This window comes from Erpetoichthys calabaricus, chromosome 9, assembly GCF_900747795.2.
Source record: "Erpetoichthys calabaricus chromosome 9, fErpCal1.3, whole genome shotgun sequence".
Taxonomy (NCBI): Eukaryota; Metazoa; Chordata; class Cladistia; order Polypteriformes; family Polypteridae; genus Erpetoichthys; species Erpetoichthys calabaricus.
In genome coordinates this window covers 128,879,016-128,905,988 of record NC_041402.2, presented here as the reverse complement: position 1 = coordinate 128,905,988, position 26,973 = coordinate 128,879,016, and the positions used below count along the sequence as shown (strand labels likewise).

The 26,973-nt window shown below is 37.1% G+C and overlaps 1 protein-coding gene across 1 annotated transcript in view; it reads left to right on the top strand.

Annotated features, from left to right (window-relative positions):
* Positions 1-26,973, top strand: part of cdh13 (cadherin 13, H-cadherin (heart)) — a 1,360,987-nt gene that overhangs the window by 149,203 nt on the left and 1,184,811 nt on the right. The window lies entirely within an intron of this gene.

The following is a 26,973-nucleotide window of genomic DNA, read 5'->3' as shown; positions in this document are numbered from 1 at the left end:
GTTTTGATGGATTTGTCTATGCTTTCTTTAACACTAGCAGTGCAGTGTGATTTGTAACCCATGTCTGACCAATTATGATTCTAGTCTATACAGGTGAGATTGGCAAGCCACCTATATTTACTAAAGTTTGTAATGCAGGACTAGGTGGTGTGAAATAAAAGACAGATCAAACCAATTAAGCGACTATACCCTCTTAATTTCAAATCCTACTGTACAATTATTTTTACATGGCAATGAAACAGGCAGTCTTGGGTATATTCCATTCTGACTGTATCAGTAAAACCATCTTCTTCTATTTTGTATCATCTCTTAGGTGAATGTTTTTATTTTAACCATTTAACTTGATTTATATGATAACTTCAACATGGTGTTCAAGAAGTACAGTCTGTTCATGAGAATAATACTAAACCTTCTCTGGTGTCCTTTTGTTGTTTTTGAAAGCTAAGATTCACCATTGTCTCTTATGTGCATGATTAAGAGAAAGATATATGATGATATCAAGGTAACAGCATACTTGAATCAAGTGTAACAGTTGTCGGTAGGTACAGTAATTATCTATACTGAAATGCTACTATAGAATAAAATTTCAACAAGTTAAAAAAAGAAATTATATTATGGCACTGTATTGTACTAGTTAATGGAATTGTTAAACATAAAAAGCTGTTGGTTCTGTGTCTCCCTCTCTTTCTCCAGTGTGCCCCAAATGACTTACTAAACCTGCTTGTGTTCCAGTTGTAACAAGTACATTTAGATGATTGTACTATATGTTTCTTATTCTAAAGTGTTTTGGAATCACATTTAAATATGAGCTGCTTGTTATTGTTAAAATGGTGACAAATTAAGGCAATATTTATAAGAAAATGAGGCTAAAGGCCCTCAGTGTGCAAAAAACTAATTAACTGTCTTTACCAAAAGGCCTGTTTGGTCAATAAGGGTTTATATTCATTTATGCTGAATTTTATGTGGTTTTTCTGCTGTGGCTACTTATACAGCATTTGTAAAAGCTAGAGTGTTGTGCTGAATTAGTCAGTGATAATATTTAACATGTGGCTCATTACTCCTTTTCCAGAAACCCACGAGGTATTGGCCTTGCTATGACTTTCAATCAGATTGGAGGCCAGCATGCTCCTCTGTACCAATAGCTAATAGTGATGAATGCTAATTTTTTAAGCATCTTATGGATGCATGGCTGCACTATAGTCACTGCCTGATGATAATGATGCCTTTCACTTTACGATGTTTCATAGCAATCTTAAAATCTGGACAATGGGAAAATCTTGGGAACACTTTTGGTAAGACATGAGAATAGAGACTGCTTATTAAGGCTTTTATTATAGACTTAGCATCAAAATAAAACATATCTTATATGATGTCTTCAGTGGTTGTTAGTGACAATTATGGGCATAGAAATTTCTATAACAATGCAGTCACCGTTCAAAAGCGTTACCTGCTTTTCATTGTCTCTAATTGCAGTATCCTTACATGAGATTTGCTCAGGTATTTCTTGCATAACTGCTGTGCAAATAACCATTTCTATAGTCTACTGTGTAACTGGATTTACAGTGATGTAATTATGCAGTCAAATATGATAAAAGAATTTCTTTTGAGAAGTATATAGCAATATTTCTTCTCACTACCGATATATACGTAATTATTATTCACTTAACTTGCTTAGTATGATAAATGATTATTAGGAGTCATAAATTTGAGTAGTGAGAAAAGTGCCTATATAAATGCAAAGTATTATTATTATTATTATTATTATTATTATTATTATTACAGGGCACTCAGACACACCCTCACACATATGAGGCCAATATACAAGGTGTGGCAATTTAATTCCCAGAATGGCTGTATAGTGTCACTTGTGCTACAAAATGCCACTGAAACATTGGAGCCATTGAAAGTAGTGTATGGTGAGGATGCTATGAAAAAGTTAACTGTCTTTAAGTGGCATAAGAGGTTCAAGTAGGGGCAAGACAATGTGAACAATGGGCTCAGTGTTCCTGGCTAAGAAATCAATTACCAACTTGGAGCATCCACCCTATTCACTTAACTTAGGCCATTGAGATTATTAGTTTTTCCCTAAAATAAAAACTGCCATGGAAGGACAAATATTTTCAGGATATTCTGACATCCAGCCTAATGTGACCAAGGAACTACTGGATACGCTAGAAACAGAGATGCAGCAATGGCAACTAAATGCATAGATAGCTGTGGAAGAAGAATAATTCAAGGGTGATAGATATGCACATTTTTTCTACAGGTTCATTGGGAATTAAATTGTCACACCTTGTATACTGTAGTCACTGATTAATCTTCAATTGAATGTTTTTGTAACATGGTAAACAAAACTTACTATCTGGAGAAAAACTAACACAGGCATGGGGAGAGTCCATAAAGCTTGCATAGTCTGTGACCAGGGCCAGGATTTGAATCAAGTCACCAGAAACTATGAAGCAGTATTTAAATTAATGGATATTCTGAAGTATTACCTAATTTCTCTAAATGAAAAAAGGAAAAAATATAATTAAAACAACATACCTATTAAATCTTATGAGTTACTAGCCAAAAATACTACTAACAAAGAAAAATGCATCATTTATTGTTCACATACTTTACTGAAACATTTTATATGAATGATTGATTTGCCACCAAATTCTTTTAATAAAGCACAGCAAGTGGTATTCTTTATAGGTGTATTAACCATTCATCCATATATTTTCCCTTAAGAGTGTTATACGAAGCCACAGCCTATCTGGGGCAGGTAGGCAGGAACCAAAACCGGACAGGACCCCAAATCCATCAACTTACAGTTAAAGAACAAATAACATTTTTGGTATGTGGGAGGGATTTAAAGTACACATTTAAAACCTCTGTGAATAGAGCAATGCTTGAGAGTTGAATACAGGTCCAAAAGGATGTAAGGCAGCAGCACAAAACACTGTACCACCTTACCACACATTTTGTAAGTTAATAAATATGATTTTGTAACCATGACTCAAATGTAATAGAGCATCTTTCATAGATTTCAAAGGATGAATTTCTGTAATGCTTGTTCTTAATTAAAACAATGCAGGCTATGTGGTAAGTGAAGTGTTCTAACAGAAACCAGAAGGTCACAGGCTTTGATTCCTCTGATATCTTACTCTGTGGCCTTGAGCCACAGAGTAAAATATTTATTTCGGTAAAGCTACCTCCTGTGTGTCATACATCAGACTCAAAATATTGCATTTATATTTGTTTACCATAAATATTTCTAGGACACCTTGCTTCTGTCTCTTTGCTAAACAAAAAGAGATCTTGGGTTATAATTGTATATGACATTCAGAATGTGTGGTTGGCTGTTTACATTAAACTACTGTAAGTAATGATATGAAAGTAGGTTAATTCAGATCATTGTGCTTGCATGTCAAAGAAATTGAGTTATATTTTAGTAAGAGAGCTAGAGGCTGTATCACCTGTGCTTTAGCACACATCAAGGCAATAAAGCTGTCTGCTCAGGTCATCAGGAAAAGCTTAATGACATAACAAATTAAATTATACTGGGTCATTTGGCCTGAAGATGCTTGTCTAGCAGTGTCCAGATTTTTGACAAACAACATTTTCTGCTGTCATTGTTGCTAATGGTGTTACCAGAAGTATATCAGAAATTCGCAATACACAAAATTGAGACCATGATTGCCTTTTAAAGTTAAGATTCAATAGGACTGAGAATTGGTTATTAATAACTGTTGTGGGAAACAGCCCAGACACAGACAGATGGACATCATTAAGTCACCCAACACACGTTTATTTTGCAATATGTACAAAACTATGAAGCACACAACCCAGTGCTGCAGCACCAATCACCCCACAAGTCCAGACCCTTCCACAATGCCTTTCCTCTCTTCAGGCCACCTCTTTCCTCTCCCAGACCTCGTCCTCTTCCACCCGACTCCAGCCCTGAATGAAGGGAGGCGGACCCTTTTATAAGCACCCGGATGTGCTCCAGGTGTTTCCCGGCAATCTTCCACCGACACTCCCCAGTCTGGTGGAAGTGCCGGCTGCATCCCTGGAAGCACTCTGGGTGTCCCTGCTTGTCTTCCCCAAGGCACTTCCAGGTGTGGCGGAAGTGCTGAGGTCCAGGGCTGCCAAGGCATCCGGGCACCCCCTGGCAGTGACCACGGGCCCCTACAGGGTTGAGCTTCAAAGCTCTGTACCCATGTCCCCCAAAGCAACCAGGGCAGTCGCCCCCTCATGGTCTGGAGGAGGCACAAGCCCTCCTCCGGTCCTCCTGGGCGTCCCGGCTGGGTACCACCCCCAGCCGCGTGCCACACTGTGCAGCCCATTAGGTGGCAGAATGCACTCCCAGACTTTCAAGGACAGCACCTGAGAAATTTACTGACAGATGTGAAGAGCTTTTTTCCACAGGCCATCCACATCTTGAATGAGGATGGACTATGTATATATATATACATACACTACACCCTAATGCAAATTAATTGAAACAAATTCTGAAAACAACAAAAATCAGTTTTGCTCATTTTTTATTATTAATAATATTCATATATTCACATCAGTACATGATAAGACCTCCTCGACCCTTGAGAAGCATCTGGATACGATTTGACATGGAATCCACCACTTTTGAAAATTCTTGGAGGGTTTTGGGATCTCTGTAACAAACCTGAATTTGGGTTTGAATCATCTTCTCCATGGCTATATAGTCCAATCCATTCCAAGACATTGCTTACAAATAGACCATAAATTTTCAATTGGGTTCAGAACAGGTGAGTTTCCAGATCACTCCAGTATGTTCATTTGATTCTCACCAAAAATTTATTCACTTCTTTTGATGCGTGACATGGGGCCAGATGTTGTTGAAATACACCAGATCCATCGGGAAACAAATTTTCTGCTCTTATACAGATAAAGGTTTTGCAAGTAATGAACACAAGTTGGAACACCTGTAGGAATTGTTTACATCGACTTTCAAGATTTAACTAAGTTCCATTACTGAAGAAAAATTGTAAATTGTTAACCCATTATTTGTTCCACGTAAAGGCCTTTTTGAACAACCTCTGAAAATTACATTATTGTTCAGTTTTGGGTAACCAAAAGTTTTTTTAACCTCTGTCAGTTTGTTGCTTGTTTTTATACCATTTCAGGTTATTCACAAATTTGAACTGCCTAAATTTCGATAAAAACTGTATAATATGGCATGTTCTAAAGCTTTTTACTGGTTTTATATTTTTTATGGACTTTTTGGACCTTTTTATGTTAAATGCAATTTGAACTACAGCCTTATAATTAATATCTGCAACATTTGTATTTTCTGTCTCTGACTTTTGCATTAAGCATCATATAGACTGTCTATGAGATACACTCTGAGCATTTACCTACTGTGATGGACAGCCGGCGTTTCAGTCTGGCCAGGACAGCCCTAAACAGAAAGAAGGAAGAAGAGCAGGCTTTTTAGAGCACTGCATCCCCTGGGACTCTAGGTGGCAGCTCCCCTGGAAGGCAACAGTTCCCCGAATTCCCTCAAAGCATCCTGGGATGTGGAGTCCGTTTCCTCAGCCCTGTTGGGTGCCATGGGTGCCGCCAGGGGGAGCTCATAAAGGACCTGGGGACTATTACTCTTACGACAACCCGGAAGTACTTTGAAGTCGCGAGGACGGAAGTCCGCAGTACTTCCGGGCTACTTTAAAAGGATGATGTGGCGTTTGACCCGGAGAAGGAACACTCCCGGGTCATGGACTATTTAAAGAACTTTGGGAAACTCAGCAAAGGGAGCCGGAGTTGGGTGGTAGAGTGACAGAGTTGCTGGGTGGAGAGAAGGATTGTGATTATTATTATTGATTTGAGAATTGTGGAGTGTGCGGTGCTTTGTGCACTGTATTTGAAGAAATTATTAAAGATTCTTCTTGGTGCTTTTTATAAGTGTGTCTTGGACATCTGTCTGGCGGGTTTTGCGGGGCAACAGTGCCTCTAGTGTCCACACTACTTAGACAATGTTACCATTTATAATAAACAAGCTGAAATATCACCACTAAGGAAGCAAAGAGCATACACTGAATAATCAGCTGTACAGGGTTCTTATGCTAGAGGTGAGGCAGAATTCATTGTAATAGTGAACATTCTGGTATTTGGAAACTGTGGCAAATAACTTCCAGAATCAGTCAGAAAATACCAGGCTGCTTTTTGCCACAGGCAGTGTACAGGACATAAAAGTATAAGTCGGTTTTAAGCCTCAAAAACATGCTTTGGCCACATAATTAAAAAAGAAATATAAAATAACCTATCTATAAATTGTATCACCTGAGCAGCATTATACATTTATATCTAAACTAATCCACATACATCTATCTTGTGATATGCTAATTAGACACAGTCATAGGTATCTATGTATCAAGATACGCATATATATGTGTGTGTGTGTATTTGTGCGGGTGTGTGTGTGTTTATATATTGTGATGGACGGCCGGCAGCTCATCCCGGCCGACACATCCAAGGAGCTAGATGGTGTCTTCCCTGCAGCATGGAGGTGCCCTGGATTCCCGCAGGGCACCATGGGAGATGGAGTTTGGCTTCAAAGCCCTGCTGGGTGCCATGGGTGCCATTGTGTGATGCTGCAGGGAGACGCAGGGATTTTTATTTTCCCTATAGCCCGGGCTGAAGAAAAATGCAAGTCTGACCCGGAAGTGCTATTAAATCACATGGACAGAAGGACAGGAGCACTTCCGGGTCAAGGACTATATAAAGGACTGTGGGAGACCCAGCAAGCCTAGCCGGAGTTGGGAGGTAGAGTGACGGAGCTGCTGGGAGAGGAGGATTGATTTATTGTATTGTATTATTGTTTTATTGTTAATTGGGGTGATTGTGGTGTCTACTGTGGCCCAATATCAAAAAGAAAAGAAATTAAAAAGATTATTAGTGCATTATTAGTGCATTTACTTGGTGTCTTGGACGTTTGTTTGTGGGGTTTGAGGAGCGACAGCGCCCTCTGGTGTCACAATATATAAAGAGAGAGAGAAAGTAGAATAGAAAGAGACTGATAAACTGTATACACACACATACTGTTTACTTTTGTAAAATAAATATACCTTAGAGGCTGACAACACCTCCATTTCATTAATGGCAATATCATCAGGATCGCTACCCTACAATCAGTTAAAGCATGTATTCACACATACATAATGTTAACAGCATGCATATATTATGTAAAGCAGATAAACAGAAAGAAATCTAGGTTATTCTCAATATTCATTTTTCCTAGTGACGCTCAGCTCTTTTAAAGGTTCCGGCTTCCCACAGCCCTATAGTAGATTAAATGGGATCTAAAAAATAGATGCATGGGCATTTAAACATTGCATGCATTTAAAATGTTATGATTCTTTGAACTTTGCAATTTTTTTATTGCTGATTTTGTAAAATGTTCTCTGAAGCCACGTATTTTTATTTAAAAAAATTTAAAATTGCTTATTCATGTTTCATTTTGCTGTTTCTTTTTAGTTTTGGACTCGTGGTTATGTTTTATCATTATTTATTCTGTTCTTCAATGGGTGCTGCCTTTTTATGCAACAACATGTTGCTAGTCTTGAGATCACCAGAAGTCACAGCTCACCTAAATTAATGCCATCTTGTGTTACTTAGGATTCAAGATTGTGGATTAAATCTCCAAATGATTTGTTTGGTTGGTGTCATTTGTTTAGCATACATTTTTTGCCTTTCAAGCTCCTCTTGTTTCCTGGTTTCTAATTTTGTCTAATCACTTGGTTCTTATGTTGTTCTAAAATTCTGACCTATCCTTTTGTCAAAACGAAAACTAATAAGGCAAAAAAAAAAACGACTACATATGTTGAATGGAATCATCCTTCTTTTAAGGGATTTATCAGCGCACATCTCCATATGTCAAAACCTGCAATTAAGTGACATGCAAATGTTTTTACAACTTTCATCTACAGCCATTTCAACTGGAGAAAGCTTTTAAAATATAAAAAACGCAAAACGACTGTATGAAAAGGTTATGTGCTGTGGATTCATTTCATGGTTAAGACCATTGTCAGTCCGTCAGTCATTGTCCAACCCGCTATATCCTAACACAGGGTCACAGGGGTCTGCTGGAGCCAATCCCAGGAACAAATCCCGGGCAGGTCACCAACCCACTGCACACACACACACTAGAGACAATTTAGGATCGCCAATGCACCTAACCTGCATGTGGACAGTGGGAGGAAACCGGAGCACCCAGAGGAAACCCACGCAGACACGGGGAGAACATGCAAACTCCACGCAGGGAGGACCCGGAAAGCAAACCCAGGTCTCCTTACTGTGAGGCAGCAGCGCTACTACTGTGCCGCCCCTAAGGCCATTGTCTTTACCCATAAACACGCTCATGTCAAACATACCTTTAAGGAATTGCTTTGACTCAATTAATTATACTTATTTCCAAAACCACTAAAGTTCTAATTGTAGTCAGACTTATATTTTATGTAAAATGACTGTCAGTCGGCAGATTATCACAGGGGAGTCTATCTATCTGTATATGGCTGGAGTAATTTTCCTTAAGGAATAGACATATGATGAAACTTCATAAAGTATCTTTGCAATAAAGACAACTGAGCCTGAGAAAACTGAAATCCCAGCATGGGATTGAAAAGGTTTAGTAATGACTGTTGATGTTTATGTTAAATTTAAAAACAGTGCTAATTTATGGACAGAGTAGAGCATTTTCACATTTTCCTTTTAAAGACTGTGCATAAATAGTTGTTTTATTTTTTGTTAAATAAATATTGATCAGTATATTTTCTGAATCTATGTGGCAAATTCATTATGGCAAGTTAAAAATAATAAATAAAAACATGAAGATGTCTAGTTCAACCGTCTATCCATCCATCCATCCATTGTCTCCCGCTTATCCGAGGTCGGGTCGCGGGGGCAGCAGCTTGAGCAGAGATGCCCAGACTTCCCTCTCCCCGGCCACTTCTTCTAGCTCTTCCGGGAGAATCCCAAGGCGTTCCCAGGCCAGCCGGGAGACATAGTCCCTCCAGCGTGTCCTGGGTCTTCCCCGGGGCCTCCTCCCGGTTAGACGTGCCCGGAACACCTCACCAGGGAGGCGTCCAGGAGGCATCCTGATCAGATGCCCGAGCCACCTCATCTGACTCCTCTCGATGCGGAGGAGCAGCGGCTCTACTCTGAGCCCCTCCCGGATGACTGAGCTTCTCACCCTATCTTTAAGGGAAAGCCCAGACACCCTGCGGAGGAAACTCATTTCAGCCGCTTGTATTCGCGATCTCGTTCTTTCGGTCACTACCCATAGCTCATAGAATTTTTATATAGAAATAAACAGTAAAATTAAGATTACAACTTCACCCTAAATTAACTCTAGCCATAGGTATATTCTGGGATGAAGAGTTTTTGGGTTTGAACTGCACCCCGCCCCAACATATTTCATGACACTTCCATCCCATTTCCAAGAGCAATTAAAGCCAATGAGAAGAATGCGTATATGGGGTTTGTAACATACTGTAGGTTTCTAAGCAGACAATGACAACAAATGGAGTTTGAGGGTTCACCACTGGTATGGTAAATGCTATAATAAACTCATATATCAAAATGATAAATCTTAATTTTAATACCTAATGGGGTGTTCATCATTTCTCCCTAAATTTTTTCCCATACAAAATTTGACAACATACTGGATGAGATCATTAAACCTCAGACATTTGTGAAAATGGTGGAAAAAAGTGGTTAAGTGAAACATCTCTGAAGGGCCCTACAGTATTTTGACTAAAGAATCATATGGATGACTGGCCAGTGTGAGTTATTTCCTGGTAGTGAGGAAAGAGTAATGCAATGAATTAGTAATTTACTTATTCTTATCTGACTTTTTTCCAAAAAAGTAAACACCACATGATTGTTTAAATACAAACATCTAGCTGATTAAAAGCATATTTGGTTATGCATTTGAATCTGCTTCATGCAATAGGATCTGACACAAATGTGTGAACATCTCTATACCTCAGGGACTGTGTGATTATTCAAGGACAACTGAAAAATTAGTTACCAAATATAGGATAGTTCTCTGCAAGAAGATCTGTATACAGAAATTAATATTATCAAAGTCAGTAGCTTACCATTCATCCAGCTGTTTATAAGTCACCCAGGCTGTTATGATGGCAACATTCATTCCCAGTCTCATCCATTGGAACACCTTTCTTAACATTTGCAATAACTGCATTTTATTTCAGATTTTGTATAATACCTGATATGTTTGTTTGTAATTCCTGGTTCAGTTTTTATCGCAGTAAATTTCCAGTAGCACTCTTCATAATGTTCCACATTTCCTTAAACTGTAATCCTCTAAGTGCTATGTTTGTGCATGTATGATAATCATATTTGACACATCTTTATTTGGCTTGTAACTCATTTCTTCACAGTTTCTCTATTTTTAATATTAACCCCCAGACTTCCGGAGTTCACTGTTTGACTGATGTGATCACTTATGGACATCCTCTGGTTTTACTAGGACTAAAGTATTTCAAATGAACCTCAATATCATGTTGTTGCACCATATATATGCACTTTCACTGTAGTGATACAAAGCAATGCTTGCTCTTCTCCATTTAATCACAACTATGCTTAACTGAATTAATATTTTGCTTCTTTATTATAGAGGAAATACTGTATATAATACATCCATTCATACTTCATTTTTACCCATCTTATTCCAATTGAGAGACATAAGGAACCAAAGACTTTTCTGGCAGTACCAAAGTTCCCACACATCTTCAGATACAAAAGAAGACAACTGTATAATTTCAAGGTCATAAAGGCAATGTTGATGACTGCTAATCATTTACCTCTTTAATTCACTTTAAATATCTTAATTACCTGCCTTCTTAATAACACACTGTACAGATTATTAATGTGACAAACAGCAATCTGCAGCATGTGTAGTCTACCCATTTCATAGAAAATGGAAGCAGCAAAAAAGAAAGTCTGTGTGGTGAATGAGCAATCATGACTTATCAGATGAAGTAGGAAGGCCAGTACATGTCAGCCCATCGGTCAAACTTACCATACATTATAATGTAAGTCTTATGATTCTGAAGGTTAAACATGAAAAATAGCTTGTGCTAAATTTAAAAAAGAGTGTGTAATTTAAAACCAAAACATTGCAATACTTAAAGCAAGGTGCCTGAAAAAGTTGCTTGATCAAGTAGTTAAAAATAGTTTTTGATTACGTTCTACTTTGATTACAGTGTGATGTATGAAGAAAAAGGAGAAATATGGCCTATCATTTATTTTTTTTTCCAATCATCTTTTACATCACTTTACCTGCTGCCTTTCTGAGAGGGCTGGCAGAGAAAGAAACAGTCTCTTCACCAGAGAGTGGTAAAAAAAATTGTAACCTCAGGAAAAATATCCTTGCCTCCAGATCTATTAATCACCTGCAGGCTGATATCCCTTGTGTGTTTCCTAAGGCCTCTATCTAATCAGAATGTTAACCTTTTTTTAGCAGGAGAGGCAAAGTTACTGTCATAGTACTCTCCAGCCAGCTGCTCAACTCAATGGGGTCTTTTTGTGTGGTGAAATGCTGTCACAAAGAAGCAAAAGGCTCATCGCTTTAAATGCTACTGTGATGAATTTGGCACTGGTATTTTAAAATGTTAGTCTCTGAAGGTGGTTGAACAAATGGCACAGAAAATAGACATACAACCAGAAGGCTTCTCCTTCAATAAATGGCCAGAGTAAAAACCTCAGTCTTAACAGTCTTACCATCTTCTTAGAGAACACTTTAAGAAGTTGGTACTGTGGTGGTCAATTATTTATGATAATTTGAGAGAGCCTACCAGCCATACATCATTGTTTGAGTTTCCTTATCCAACTAAGTGTTGTGGGAACCTAGAGCCTATCCCAGCAACATTAGAGAATCAGTGTATAAGAGGCACAACCACATGCTCATACTAGATCAGTATGCAGACACCAATTTATCTAATACAGATGTTTTTAGGATGTGACTACTATTAAAAACACATTAAAACTTCATACAGTATGAAAAGTGGAAAAATATTAACTGAAAAGTACTAAGGTGCAATCTGACATATCTTGGATTATACAGTAACTTTAAATCCAGAGGGTAGGATTTATAAAACTTGTAAACATACAAAAAGAGGCTGAAACTGCATAAGCAACTCTTGATGCAAAAGTTGGATTCATAAAAGGAAAATTGATGTGAGAACTTGCATATATTTATAGCAACTCTGCCCTGTCCATAAATAACATTTCATATAAAATGGGAAATGCAGCCAAACCTTCTAAAATGACAGATCACATGTATAATGATTTGTATCGATAAGCTTTTATTATTATGTGTATTGATGTTACAAACAAATTAAATTGCAAAAGTAATGAATATGATGTACAGACTATATTTTAGGTACCTTTGAAGAGGATCAATGCTACATATTTGCACATTTGTCAGTTTATATCATCTTCCTATTGACACTTCTTAGGATTTATTAACCAAAACACAGTAGAAACATGTGTTATACACTCCATGCATACATAACGCTCTAAATGTCATACTTTATAGCCTAGTCATAGCGTAATTGTTCAACACAACATGGCTTGTTTGGTGTTACTTGAAGACTAGGATTTTAATTTTGCCCATGATCATAACTTGCTTATGAGCCGATTTAGGTTCCTAATGTAATTGGGGCAATTGACAGCACTTCTTGCTGTTTGTTAACCATGAGCAATATGATTCCATTAGTACATACGTCAACTGTGTAGCCAAGATGAGACTGACAAACATTGTGGCTCAGTGACCTAGGTCAACCCATGATTGAGTTATTTTGAGGCAAAGTAGCATGTGCAGACAACTATTCTTTGTAACAGAAATTACATTATTACATGTGCCAAGTGATAGTGGATAGCCACTCAGGTGCTAAACCTTTCCTCAACCCCAGCATGCAAAGGCTTCAATGCAATGTATTGCACACCATAGTTCTTAAGTGTAGGTACAGATGTCTGGATGTGTTACTTGGGAGGCTACTCTACCACCCAATGAAGGTCTGCAATGTTTGGATTGCATATGTATGTAGTTGATTAGCACGATCCATATACAGTTGTTTCAGGGTGGCAGTCAGGCAGAGCTGAATGCGTGTGCCCATTTACAACATGATTGTAATTTATAAAGGTAAAATGCATATGGCAGGTTTTATAAATTCAATTTCTGAGGCATTCACATGTTCTTGACTTAGGTGTTTTCATATTTTCATGCATGTTTCGTAAATGAGACCCCTTGAACCTACGTCAAGCTTAAAGTTACTAACTTTAATACACAGTGACTAGGCTGGGAGTCAGACACAGACCACAGGTTACTACACCTTTATGTTTCCCAAATTCAATCAGAATATAGACAGAATGTCATAAACAGTTGGATTACCACAAGATAATCCCCCATCATTGCCATGGGGCTAAGAAGAGAAAACTATTGAAAACTGTATTGAGCAACAACAATGTGCCTTCCTCATTCCTTGGTAATAAACTAGTGCTAAAATGAGAGTGTTTTGTAATTTTAACTGATAGAGAAAAGAAAGGGCTGGGTTAGAGGTGGGAGAGTGACAAGTTCTGGATTACTGTTCTGAATAGGCTCCTTCCTGGCTGGAGGCAGAAGAGACAAACATGTGCTGAGTGGCTACATCTAAATCCTCTAATTTTTCACTTAATTTGGTCCCCATAATATTCATGCCATAATCGGACATAGCACAAATGTGTTTTTAGCTGTATATTTTATAGCATGTAGCATCACAAAATGATCCTTCCAACCATCCATTATTAAACCTATTTAATCCACTTCAGGATTATGAGGACTAATATGAGGACAAATGGAAAGCATTATTTTATTTCAAGCTGTTTGTAGATGTTACTAGAAAAAAAGTGCAGTGATATTGAAGTTTAATCTGTCATTCTTCTTCATTCAAGGTGAAATAAATATGACAGATAATTTTTACTTGCATTGCTTTTGGATGCAGGATGATTAATTGGTTAGAAAATGGTGCTAAATTGATGAAATGAGAGCTTATCTCCACTAATTGCTCAGTGGTGCCCTAAGTGGTTTTTTTTTCATAGGTTGAGTATAACCTTGGTGTATTAAAGACAACAATGTAAAGTTATAAGTTCTACAAATCCAGGGAGCATTATTATTACTTCATAAATTATGGCACTTGTGGACCACAAGGGGCGCATACAGCCCCCTTAACCCCCATACTGACAGGCAGACACAAATATTGCTCAGCACAGACATTTTATTTTAAGTGGGGCAGTGCTTTCCCTTCGCTCCCCACTACAAAGCACAGTACACAATCACTGTCCTTTCTTCTCTCTCTGTCTGCCACCTCTACTCCTCTCCTCTCCAAGCTTCATCTTCCTCCTCCTGACTCTGGCTCCTCAAATGGAGTGAGGCAGCCCTTTTTGGACAGCACCAGGAAGTGCTCCAGGTGCTCCCAGATCCTTTTCCGAGAGCACTTCTGGGTATTGTGGTAGTGCTGCAACCCAGGGCTCAGAAAATGTCCAGGCACTCCCTGGCGGAGGCCAGGGGAGTTGTCCTCTTATATTCCCGGGGAGGTATGGCCCCGAATATACCCTCTTCCCAGGTCCTTCCATCACAGGGGTGTCCCTGCCACACAATGAAATGTGATTAATAGCTTCATTTTGTTTTTTTTTTATTTCCAGAGAATTCAAAAATTCAATTTCTCTCCCTACTTGTATTTTAGATGGCAGGTGGCCACACTGCTTCTCCTACTCTGTACCATTCTGAATTATTTATACACTCATCCATCCATGTATCAGACTTTCTTAATACTAAATCAGGAATGTGTTAGGGCAAAAATCTATAACAGGAACATTGGGGTCAAGACAGGAACAAATATCGGATGGGGCACCTATCTGTTACAGTGTACATTTACACCCACACAATCAAGGCCAGTTGAGAGTCATCAATTAGATTAAATTGGATTGGGTAATACTTTATTTATTGCCAAGGGGAAATTAAAATTTAAACATAATTACAAAACCAAACAACAATCTCCCCCAAACACACATAAGTGCTTCAGGCTTGGATAACAGAGAGCTGCTGCTGTCAATAACTTGGTTTTAGGTGGGAGTAAAATGAAGTCAGACCCGCTCAGATTGTGCCACAGGTTTACAAGTTTAACATTTAATAATTACCACAGCACACACTTAATTCAGATGTGGAGTGAGGACTGGAGAAAACCCCGCTGAGACAAAGAGAGCATGTGCAATCTCTACTCTTCTAGTAACAGAGCAAAAATGTTAACCACCATACCACCTTTCATTCATGCCACTGTAATGAAATTCACAATCCTCATAATGACCAATGAACTCGGCTCTTGTCTGTTAACAGCATAAGCATTTTCTGCACTAGTGCTCTGCACTGCATGTTCAAAAGATGTCAGCTTTGAAACATCATCATTAACTGTGTTCATGTTTTTTCCTCTATATCCTGATTATATGCTTTAGAAGAGATTACATGCTTAGGACGTACACTTCTGAAAAGGACATTTTTAAAAATTGTGATCAATGAAAAAAGCGTCTAACAAAAGTTTACCTATTATGACATTTTGAAAGCTTAGAATACAAACATCAGATAAAACACTACTGTTCACCTTACATAATATAAATTCGAGAGGCACCAGTGCTCTTTTAATGCCAGCCTTTTCATTATCCTAAAATCTTGTTATACAACTCTTGGAAAACACTGACTCAGCTTTGTGGTGCCCACTCTGGGACTGCCCTTCTAATAATGCAGATGATCCCACCTCTCTCTTAATTTTCAGAGGCACTCTAGCAATGCTCTTTTCTTTGTCTGGTTTTTAAAATGTCTTGTAATCTTTGACCTTAGTACTAGGGTGCTGTACCGTGTTAGCCATTATGAATGTAGAGAAAAGCCAAGCAAAATGACACCTTTTATTTAATCAATCAAAATGTAATCATCTTGGCATATTTACATATTTACATCTTGCCTGAAGAAGGGGCCTGAGTTGCCTCGAAAGCTTGCATATTGTAATCTTTTAATTAGCCAATAAAAGGTGTCATTTTGCTTGGCTTTTCTCTACAATCTTTGACCTTGAAATGTTGCCATAATCCTTTTGTTGTGCTCTTACATGGTTCTTGCACTGCACTCTCTTCATCTACTACTACTTTCAGTACTTGTTCTGTGTTTATATTATAATCGCACTCACTATAAAAGTATGCTTCAAAAATGCATGCAAGTACTTTTAACAAAATGTGCATAATAGACTAAAAAGGAAGGGGCCCAACTGGTAAGGTGGAAATGGCCCATTTAAGGACCTGAAAGAGAGCAGTTTTACTCAGAATGGTAACAAAGTGACCAGGCACAGCATGGGTTTAATTTAATTTGTTATCTGAAAAAAACATTTGTCTGAATTGTTACTGATTTCATCTGAGGCAGGTGATGTACCCGTGTAGCATTTTTCTAGGAACTGATAACAAAAATAAGTGTTAAATGCAGGAAACTGTCAATGATTTCTCAGAATCCCATTAGTAGAGGGCTCAATTTGCTGTGTTTATGGTTTTTATATATTTCACTCAGTTTTTTTTATGATTAATCAATGATTGAGATTGAATTGTCCTGATTTGCTCTATTTAATTTGTGGAATTATTTTTGTCATTTTTACCATTTCAGATTGTTATTCACTTTCATGTACACTGTCAAGTTGTTTAAAGCAACTGTGCTAGTCTTAAACCACCATGTACAACCTTATTTTTGATTTGTGAAACCATATAAAAGCTACATTCACAATGCAGCTCCATTCTCATTTTTTCACTCATCTGTGACGCAAGTTTGATGTTTTCTGAGATGTGTGATTAGCAAACAAAGATATGAAAGCAAACCTTTTCAGGAAGTATTTCCACTTCTCTTGTAACAACAACTACATAAAACTTGATGTGTGCATTTTTGAACGCATACAAAGGATACATTCGTACTGTAACTGCATTCCCATTTTTACACTCATCTGTGATACAGATCTGATGTTTTCTGAGATGTGTGATTAGCAAAAAATGCATGGAATCAAAACATTTCAGAAAGGATTTCCACTTCTCATGTAACAACTGTTTTGCATCCATACCTGTCCCTTTGAGCATTCATTAGTCCTTTTGGCCACTTGGATCTATGTAAAGAACACCTGCAACAATAAATGCTCGCAAGCCAATAGCTCTGATCTTTTGTTTCCTGTTTCTTTTCCTTGCCATTATAAGCTTACAAATTCACAGACGTTCTGCTCTGAAACAATGTGAAGTAGAGCAGCATCTGTCAGACAAAATCCCTTTATTAATCTTGTGCATGTGGGCCATATTCAGGATAAACTTCTGTACTCATATAAAATTTGGATAAGTTGTGAAATTAATTTGAGCAGTCATAAAAAACAAACAAAAAAAAAATAAATCAAATATAAGACAGAATCAGGTTACAGTCACTTATTTACAGTATGAATGTAGCCTTAAAAGACTCGTGTTTCTTCAAAATAATGGCTGTTTTATGTTCAACAACAGTATCCAAAAAATCTTAAATGGGTGAAAATGCTAAATATGGGATTGTTGAAATCAAGGTTACTATTGTGAGGCGGGGGGACATACATTTTGTGCTATGTCTGTGACTGGAAGCCTATCTACAGATAGTTACCTGCAGAGTTAGAAAGTGAAAGGATGATTAAAATGCATAGTACTTTATTTTTATATTGTTTAGATGTTTAAAAATATATACAAACATATAGATGCAGATTTAGTCATATCTAATACTCATTTGTCACTATTTTCTAGCAGCATACCTTTGAAGAAGGACAATGAGAAATGCACAGCCAAAATCAAGAAACAAATACATTCCAAATATATTTGCTGTTTTTCCTCTGGCAGTGGGTCCTAGTGTGCAAGACAGAAACCAATCCAGGATGGAGAGCTAGTCCATTGCACTCACTCACAAGGGACTAGAGTTACCACATAACCTACCATGTACATCATTGGGATAAAGAATTAAACTTAAAAATCCCTAAGAAAAAACACACAGATGGTGTTTGAGCCAAGATTCATATCCAGTTTGTTGGAGCAGTAAGGCTACAGGTTCATCATGAAAATACTCTGAAGAAAGCAGAAATATTACAATAACAAGTTCAGAAAGCTCTGTATTATTATTAAATGCATTTGCATAGGTTTCTAAACCAAGAAATAAATCAGGAATTTAACCAATGGGGAATGGAAAAAAAGACATTGATTTGGATGAGGCATAGCAGTGATAATAAGTTAGTGCTAAAGTAAAAAACAGGAAACTCAACATTCTCTGAGCTCACTCAGAACCTGAGGTTTATCAGTAATTGAACAGATAATTAACATCTCAGGAAGATAGGTTACTCAGACTAGGCATCAGAAGAAAGTGAGAAAAGCATGAAAAAAAATAATAACAATGCAGGAAGATTATCCTAAAAATAAGATGATGTGGAGAGAGGGAGGAGAAATTATACCCTAAGAACTATACCACAGTATGTTTATCTCAAGTGTAAAGAAATCCAACTATTGTTGTTGCTCTGAGTCTTTTTCAATCTGGTTACACTTTGGCTTACCACGTAAAAGTAAGGAGAGGAAAGCAAAGCCAGAAAATCTAGATACCGAAGTACATGATGAATCAGATAAATATGAACATTAATGACAGAAAAGAAAAAAGCCCTTCTTTCTACAGCTTATTGTAGGTGAAAAGTGAACCATTGACCGTTTTTCAAAATTTCATGTAGATAAAAAAAAAAATGAGTTTAATAGGAAAATTTAAGGCAACAGCTTTCACATCCCATTTAACATGCTGTACTATATTTTCTTAATCAACACAGTTATTATTTATCTGACTCATGTCATCAATTCTTTACATTTCTTTTGTTTGTCCAATTGGAAAATAGACAGGAGAAGTGGCCTACTCATGCTCACATAGTGTCAGTAGTGAATTGTGAACCCACAACCTCAGGATTTGAAGTCCAAAACCTTAACCACTGGTTTACACATTTTTCTCCTGTGTGAATGGATTGCCCACAGCTACTTCAGTGTCCATCAACATGTTAAACATGTGCAAGTGAGGCTAACTGATGATTCTAAAGTGTCCTTGTATTAGTGAGCCTAGGTCTGGGAGGGATCAGAACCTGCAATTTGATGACACCTAATTCAAGGCTGCTACCTGCCATGGATCTGATACAGCTGCCCAGTACATTGTAATGGAAATAGCAGTCAGACAATGGACTGGTGGTTGGATTTTGTTTAACTGGGTTTCCTTTAGGAGGCATATAATTATATGTTAATGTACTTATAAAGAGAATGCTGCAGGAGGTTGTTTGCTCATCCTTCAGATACTTACAGATTTGTGTTATAGAGCCGATCCTTAGTGTACAAAATTGATTTGACTTTTTAATATGGAACCACACTCTTTCTTTACTCTAACATTGCATTGGGGCAACCAGTGATTACTTTTTTATGTGTGATTAGTTAAAACTTTACTTTTAGCAGAAAATCAACAATTTACTTAATTTCTATTGAATTAGCAAAGAGTCTGCAATTTGCTCTCACATTTGATTAGCACTTCTGATTGTTGCTTATTTTTCACAGAGGCTTCAGTTGGTTTAGGACATATTTCATGTATTGAATGACACATTTGCAAATGATTTGCCTTTTGGTGATAGTCGATTCATTAACCAATTTCAATATGCCAGTTTGACTTGAAGTGAGTGATTACTATTTTCCATCCATTATCCATCCATCCATCCCGCTATATCCGAGCACAGGGTCACGGGGGTCTGCTGGAGCCAATCCCAGCCAACACAGGGTGCAAGGCAGGAAACAAACCCCAGGCAGGGCGCCAGCCCACTTCAGGGCGCACACACACACACACACACACACACACACACACACACACACACACACACACACACACACACACACACACACCAAGCACAATTTAGAATCGCTAATGCACCCAACCTGCATGTCTTTGGACTGTGGGAGGAAACCAGAGTACCCGGAGGAAACATGCAAACTCCACGCAGGGAGGACCCGGGAAGCGAACCCAGGTCTCCTAACTGTGAGGCAGCAGCTCTACCCACTGCACCACCGTGCCACCCTGATTACTATTTTGGCATGTGAATACATAAACTAGACTGTGCCATATCTACTTATTTTCTATAAAATTAAAAATTTCAGAAACCCTGAATATTAGATCTTCTTGGAACCTTCATGTAACTGTGACAAATTTGCTAAAGATATTGTGTAGCTTTCCTTAGTTGCACTATGGTTATTCTGAATTAAGATACTTGAGGTACATGTTCAAAATGCAGATTGATGCAAATCATAAAGATATAAAGCATGATAAAAGTTTCCTTAATGAAAACCTGTAGCTGATATTCCCTTAGGGTGCAATCTATCAGAAGAGCAAAGGTAATAAAACATTATTATGCTTGTGAATGTATCAATTGAAGCATAAGGAATTATTAGTTATGTTTGCTCAACCTGTGAGGGTTGTATGTCATTTTGGGTTTTATGTGACAGGTGATGAAGATGATGTCACATTGTATGATCCCTGTTGCCTCATAAATCCAGTACTTTTTTCATTTAAGAAATTTATTGGCATTGCTGTATTTGCCTTGCAAACTTTAGAATAATATGTTTCTTCTACCTCACAGCTTGCATCAGTGACAGGATCATACCTGTTAACACATGTTTCTTATATAATTAAAATGGATATGGCAATTATGGCAGTGTCTTTGTGTGCATTTATACTGTATAGTGTCTGTAAATCAATGAGGCATAGCGATAGTAAAACATTAGATGTAATGTTCATGATATTGAGTGTAGTCGACAATGCTGAATTATCCATATAGAAAAACATCAATACAGGTTATTAAAAGAATTCTGCATTTAATTTCTAAAGTAACATTGTTCAATACGCAGGCCAGCCATGGTGCAGTAATATATCATCCTTAAAAAGAATACCGATTCTAACCACCCAGGCTATAAAAGTGGTATATTAGATCATTCAGTCAGCTTGCTTGATCACCCAGTCAAAAGTGGGTCAGACTCAGTCTTGGTCAAAGCACAAAATTAGGAATTGGCTGTCTCGTGGAATGTTGGAAAGTATTGGTCCACTGTGTCAAGGCTGAAAGTCTTATGTTTGCATTCACTTTTTACAGGAAATCAGAAGACCACACTTTAAAGTGACAATTGATGAACAAAACTTATTACACCGTAAACATGCATGTCCCTGTTATTGTGGGCATGCTGTCATGGACTTGACTATTCAGTACTGCTACCTCAGCTCTTCTCGACACTCTATTGAGATGGACAAGTTCATAAATCAATGAAAATGAATGAATCAGTGCATCAAACTTTGTTTTATTCCATCGATTTCAAGAAGACTAAGATGTGGTTTTCTCTTCTTGGGGAAAAATACAAACTGGACTATGGGATGGCTTATCTCATTCCTGTGTTTTCTGAATTTAATGCTGCATTTCATTTATCTCAGTTGGGTGTTGGAGCTGGGAATGATGCCACACCTGAGGAGACCACATTCCCGTAAAACATTTGGAAAACCAGTATGGATGGATCAAGGAAAACCTTTCCTGTGCTTGCTCTATCAGAATAAATAGCAATTGATAACAACACATTACACTGTATTTTGCATACCTGAACATGTCCTCAGATAGAAGTATGACTGATTTAACGAAACACAAATAGACAGAAGTGCTAATAAACAGTATCATACTACAGCTTTCACTAAAGTTTGCAGTGTAGGTCACCATTTTGGATTGGCGTCATAATCTAAAGTCAGACAAACTCGAACTTGACAGCCCTGAGTTTCCAAATTGGAAATCTGACTTAAGGGAGCATTCCAGTTGAAAATTCTGACTTTTGACTACCCACTTCAAATGGAGTGCAGTAAAATTCCTAATTCGCAAAGCAATTATCACAGAGTTTTTTCTCCAGAAGGCATCTAAATATACTCTTGAAAACAAAGTGAGTACTGATAAAAGTTGCTTGCTAATCTAATTGTTTTATAATCTATTAATTATATACATATGAGGTAACACTCTTAATTTAGTTTGAGCTTAAATTAAGTATCAGAGCAGACAGCTGTTTGTGATTAATGGAAAATTCACTGTCAAACAAATCAACATGTTATTAGATTATAGTGAAATTAACGAAATGGAAGATTTTATGTTCACATCAGTCAGCTCATTGGATTGTCAACATTTCTTTGCAGAGATTCAGTATAGTTGAGTTGTGCTGCATATTGAAATACATTTCATGCATAGTGAAAATGAAGCATAATAAATTGCAAGTTAATGTATGCATTTCTATGTATGCTTCATCGACTGGATGAATATTTTTTTCTCAGTCAACCTCATACACTGGATATTTTTGCTAGTTGTTTAGTTTGGAAGAGCTTTTAGTAACTTAAATCACAATTGAAAATCAGCTAACATAATGTACAGAGATGCTGTGGGTGGTGAAGCACTGCCTTAGATTATACATATGCTCCGTTAAGCCTGGAAATAGACTCTTTAGTATGCTATAATTACATTTTAATTAACAGTGTATACATATACACAGTCTTGTTTATTTTAATGAAAAGAATGACTTCTTTACTTATATTGTTATTTATGTAGGGTGAGTGAAAAGGAAACTGGGTTTATTTTTCCTATATATGATAACAAAGGCAAATGCTTATTGCTTTATTGTTATTCTTTAGGCATATTTTAAAAATGCCAGACAGCTTAACACTCCAAATCTTCCCCTTTCCGACTATTGGTATAATATATGTGATAACTGCAGTGAACTAATTAGTTTGTATCATTGTAAATCAGGGAGTCTAGATGGTGCTAAACCATGTAATAGATTATGACCTTCCTCCTGTAATGTGAGAAGGAATTACTGTTCATTTGTGCAGTTAATTTTAATAAAGAAAGCAGCATTGCTACTGTCTACAGTGATTTATCACTCTGTGGCTTAATCATCCTTTTTCTGAAAGGAGACAGAGAGAGAAGGAGACCAGGAAGGATGCGCAAAATATGCATGAAATAGAGTGAAATTAAGGAAAAGCAAGGAGTGTTTTTTTTTTTGGTCTTGTAAAACATTAACCCTTTACTCTGTTGTCTCCCTTTGAAAAAAGGCATCATCTTAATTTCCCTGTGCTCATGAAGATATTCTCAAAGTTCTGGCTATCCTCCAACATCTCAAAAAGATGTATACTAAGGTATTGGTGATTATAAAGTTTCAGTGTGCGGGTGTGTGCACCCCTGCGATGGACTGATGTCTTATTTTGGGTTTTTTACTGTGTTGTGCTTACTGCTGTTGGCACTGGCTCTGTTTTCTAATAACCAGTAATAGAAAACACAACTTCAGAAAATAAACGGATACATGGAAGGATGAATGAGTATGTAACCTAGATTTTATTGGTTTTGCATAACCCTTCTTGAAATAAATCAGTGTATGTCTTGTGGAGTAATGAACAGAAGAATAGTAAATGATTAAGTCTGGTTCTGTTATGATGGATATTCTCTTGGTAGTGGAGAATTGCCTGACCATTGACTACATTTGCGTCCTGGGTCCTCCCTGCGTGGGGAGCTCTTTGAGTAGTGAGAAAAGTGCTATATAAATGTAAAGAATTATTATTATTATTATTATTATTATTATAATACATTAGCTACCATTCAAACAGTTTGACTCATGACAATGTCTTTCCTCTAAAATACATTTTGTTCTTTTTGGTTTTTCAGGTGCCCTAAACAAAAACCAAAAATGATTGGGTGGATAAAGTTTGTTTTAAGGGAATTAACAAGGATAGTCATGTCCATAGTCTTAAGTGCCCTCAGTGGGAACCTAAAATTGAAAAATTTATTTTTCCGAAAGAATTTTAATTTGAAAGGTACACAAGCTGAAAACGTAATCTCTACTAATTAATTATGATGCCATCTATCATGCCAAAAATTGACAGCTCCCCAAAAGAAAAGTCACAACACTAACAAGACTGTAACATCATCATGGAAGTAATGAAAAAAACACAAACAATAAATGAAAGATTAATTTTAACATAAAAGAAAGCAAAATAATAAATGCTCCAAAATGATCTTCAACAAATGAAAATCCTGAAAAATGATTAAATAAGTGTTTTTTCTAGACCTACCATTTTGTTTTTAATGGAACCAAAAAAATTTCATGATAGAGTAACCATCACTGATCTTACAATATATAAAGTAAGTAAAGTAAGTAAATAAATAAAAATAAACGTAACGAGTACATCAGTTGGAAACATCAAATTGTCTGATAGTAGTGGGCAGAAAAGACCATCAGAGGAGCTTCTTAGTACATAGTGATGGAATGAGCCTGTGGCTAAAAGAGAAACTCCTGGAAAGGATAGAGGGGATTTTTCATGATGGCATCCAATTTTGCCACCATCCTCTTTTCCTCAGTTGCTTGCTGTGTGTCCAGAGTTCCCTCAGTGATGGCACAGACTTTCCTTATAAGATTGTTAAGGCATTGAGCTACTTTTGAGGTCATGATACTTCTCCAGGATACTGCAGTGTAGAACAACACACTGACTACTATGGACTGGTAGAACATTTTACACAGCTTGCTGCACACATCAAAAGACCTGACTCTCCTTACCAAGTATAGTCTGCTCTGGCCCTTCTTCTATAGTGCTACTGTGTTGTCAGACCAGTCCAGTTTTCTGTTCACGTGAACCCTCAGATACCAGTAACTCTGCTCCACTTCCATGTCCTCCTCCCGATCGAAGTCTGGTCTCAGAGGCTTCTTGGAATATGCTATATATGTATATTTCTTGTGAATATAGTGGTTCTCGAAGAATCAAAGTAAACACTGGTTGTGTCCAAGTTGTAAAGTGACCAGAAAGTTTCTAAATATGAGAACTGAGTTTTGGATTAATGCCATATTTTAAAACTGGACTATGTTCTGATGTCAACAGACAAATGCTATTGAGCTGTAAGAGCTCAGGGCAATGGTTCTTTGGGAGTTTATGATGCTGAAAAGCACAGATCTGAAACAGAGTTCAATTTATAGGAACATTATTCCCCAACTTACAATAATATTGCTGTCTGTGAACAGGAACAGCAAAGCAATTTACTGACAAGTTTTTTGTAGAAATTACAAAGCAGCCTACTCTTCAAATTGCAATTTCCTCTCATTTGTTGCTGTTTACTGCCAGCTGATCTTGTGTGCAGGTTTTCTATTATTTTCAGTACTTTAATGAATGTGGTGTAGGTGAAGTTTGGGTTTATTCTATTTGTATTTCACTTCTAGACCTGAATGCTTCAATTGTTGAAAATTAAAATGGCATTGGAAAATGTGTGGGAAACAGTGCAGAGATCACTTAGAAGAACTGATACAAAATGACCTATCTAGTCTCAGATATTAGCCAGTCTAGAGTGACAGGTTAACAACAACAGTAAGAAGAGAAATATTGCTTGGTGTTATGCAATACACAAAGAACCTTTTGATTGTAATAACTGGACTAGATAGACAGTTTCACAGTTTAGCAATGCATTTTGATTAAAATAAAATAGCTTCTTTTAGCAATTTCACTCCTTTAGAGGAGCCTTCTTGGTAATATCCTTACTAAAAAGCAGATGATTTTTTCATGATGGAGCATATAGTAAAAGACAGATGTGCATTCAATGATCTCTGAAAAGGCTTTTGAAGACATTTGCAGCTGGTAAGTGTGAGGCACTTGCCTTGGAAATACTACCAATTTCACTTCAATATTGCATTTGTTTATGCTGTGTGTGTGAGCATGGACTGTCGGCACCATTCAGATTCTTTGAAGGTGACAGATGTAGTAACACAAGCACATCCAAATACAGCAAAATTAACATCGGCCCTGTACAGGCCTGACCTGACTTAACTAATGTCTTGCCTTGATTGCCTTAAAACTCAAAAATTCCCTTGCCTCCTTTTTTATATTAGAAATTACATTTTAATAGTAGTAGTATACACAATGCCTCGGAACAGCAAAATCTATCACAAATTATATGCTCCCTTTAGAATTAACCATAGATTAAAGTACATCCCAGGAGAAAAAAGTGCTTAATAATTATGAAATAAAAATAGGAAACATTCAACTAATTTATTTTAAACTTTAATTGGACTGGTAAATCAAGTGGTTGAACTTTTACTAGGACCGATATTGATATTTCAGTTATTCTTTTTAATTATAGTTTGTGGTTTCTGGTGACTATGTTAAGTGAAAATATTATAGTACCATTTGTTGCCCCATTGTGTGACCCAGTAGGCTCTTTGAGAGCAGAGGCTTACAATGTAATGAACATCCTAGTACATTTCTTAATAAAAAAAAAACATCATTGGAATTAACACTTACACACAAATGATGTGTGGCAATGTAGGGCAACAGTTAGTTTAAGGCCAATTCCTTGTCTAGCCACTTTGTGTTATGTTTGCTGCTTCTCCCTGCATCTGTGCAGGATATGTGTGAAATACTCTTTTTTTTTCTCATACCATATAGACATGTGTGTTAGGTTAACTGGCACCACTAAATTGGCCTGGCATGATTTAACATTTGTACTGTGTGCCCCGTGACAGACTGGCATCCTTTAAAGAAATGATTCCTGTCTTGCACATTTGACTGGAGTTTACTAGAGCAGTGCACTTCACTTAGCAGATTTTACAACATTAATGGATGGAAGGATTTTATTTGTAAAGTTGAAAAACATCTTGTGAAATGCTGCTTTATATTTATAATTTTACATAAGTTATGTCTATTTAATATGTGAAAAACTTGCAAGCCTCTAAATCAAAGCCACTTTCTTGTTTATTACTATTATTTTTTAACATTTAATTTTGTGATCTTTAGAGTTGTACAATAATTGAAAGAAATTA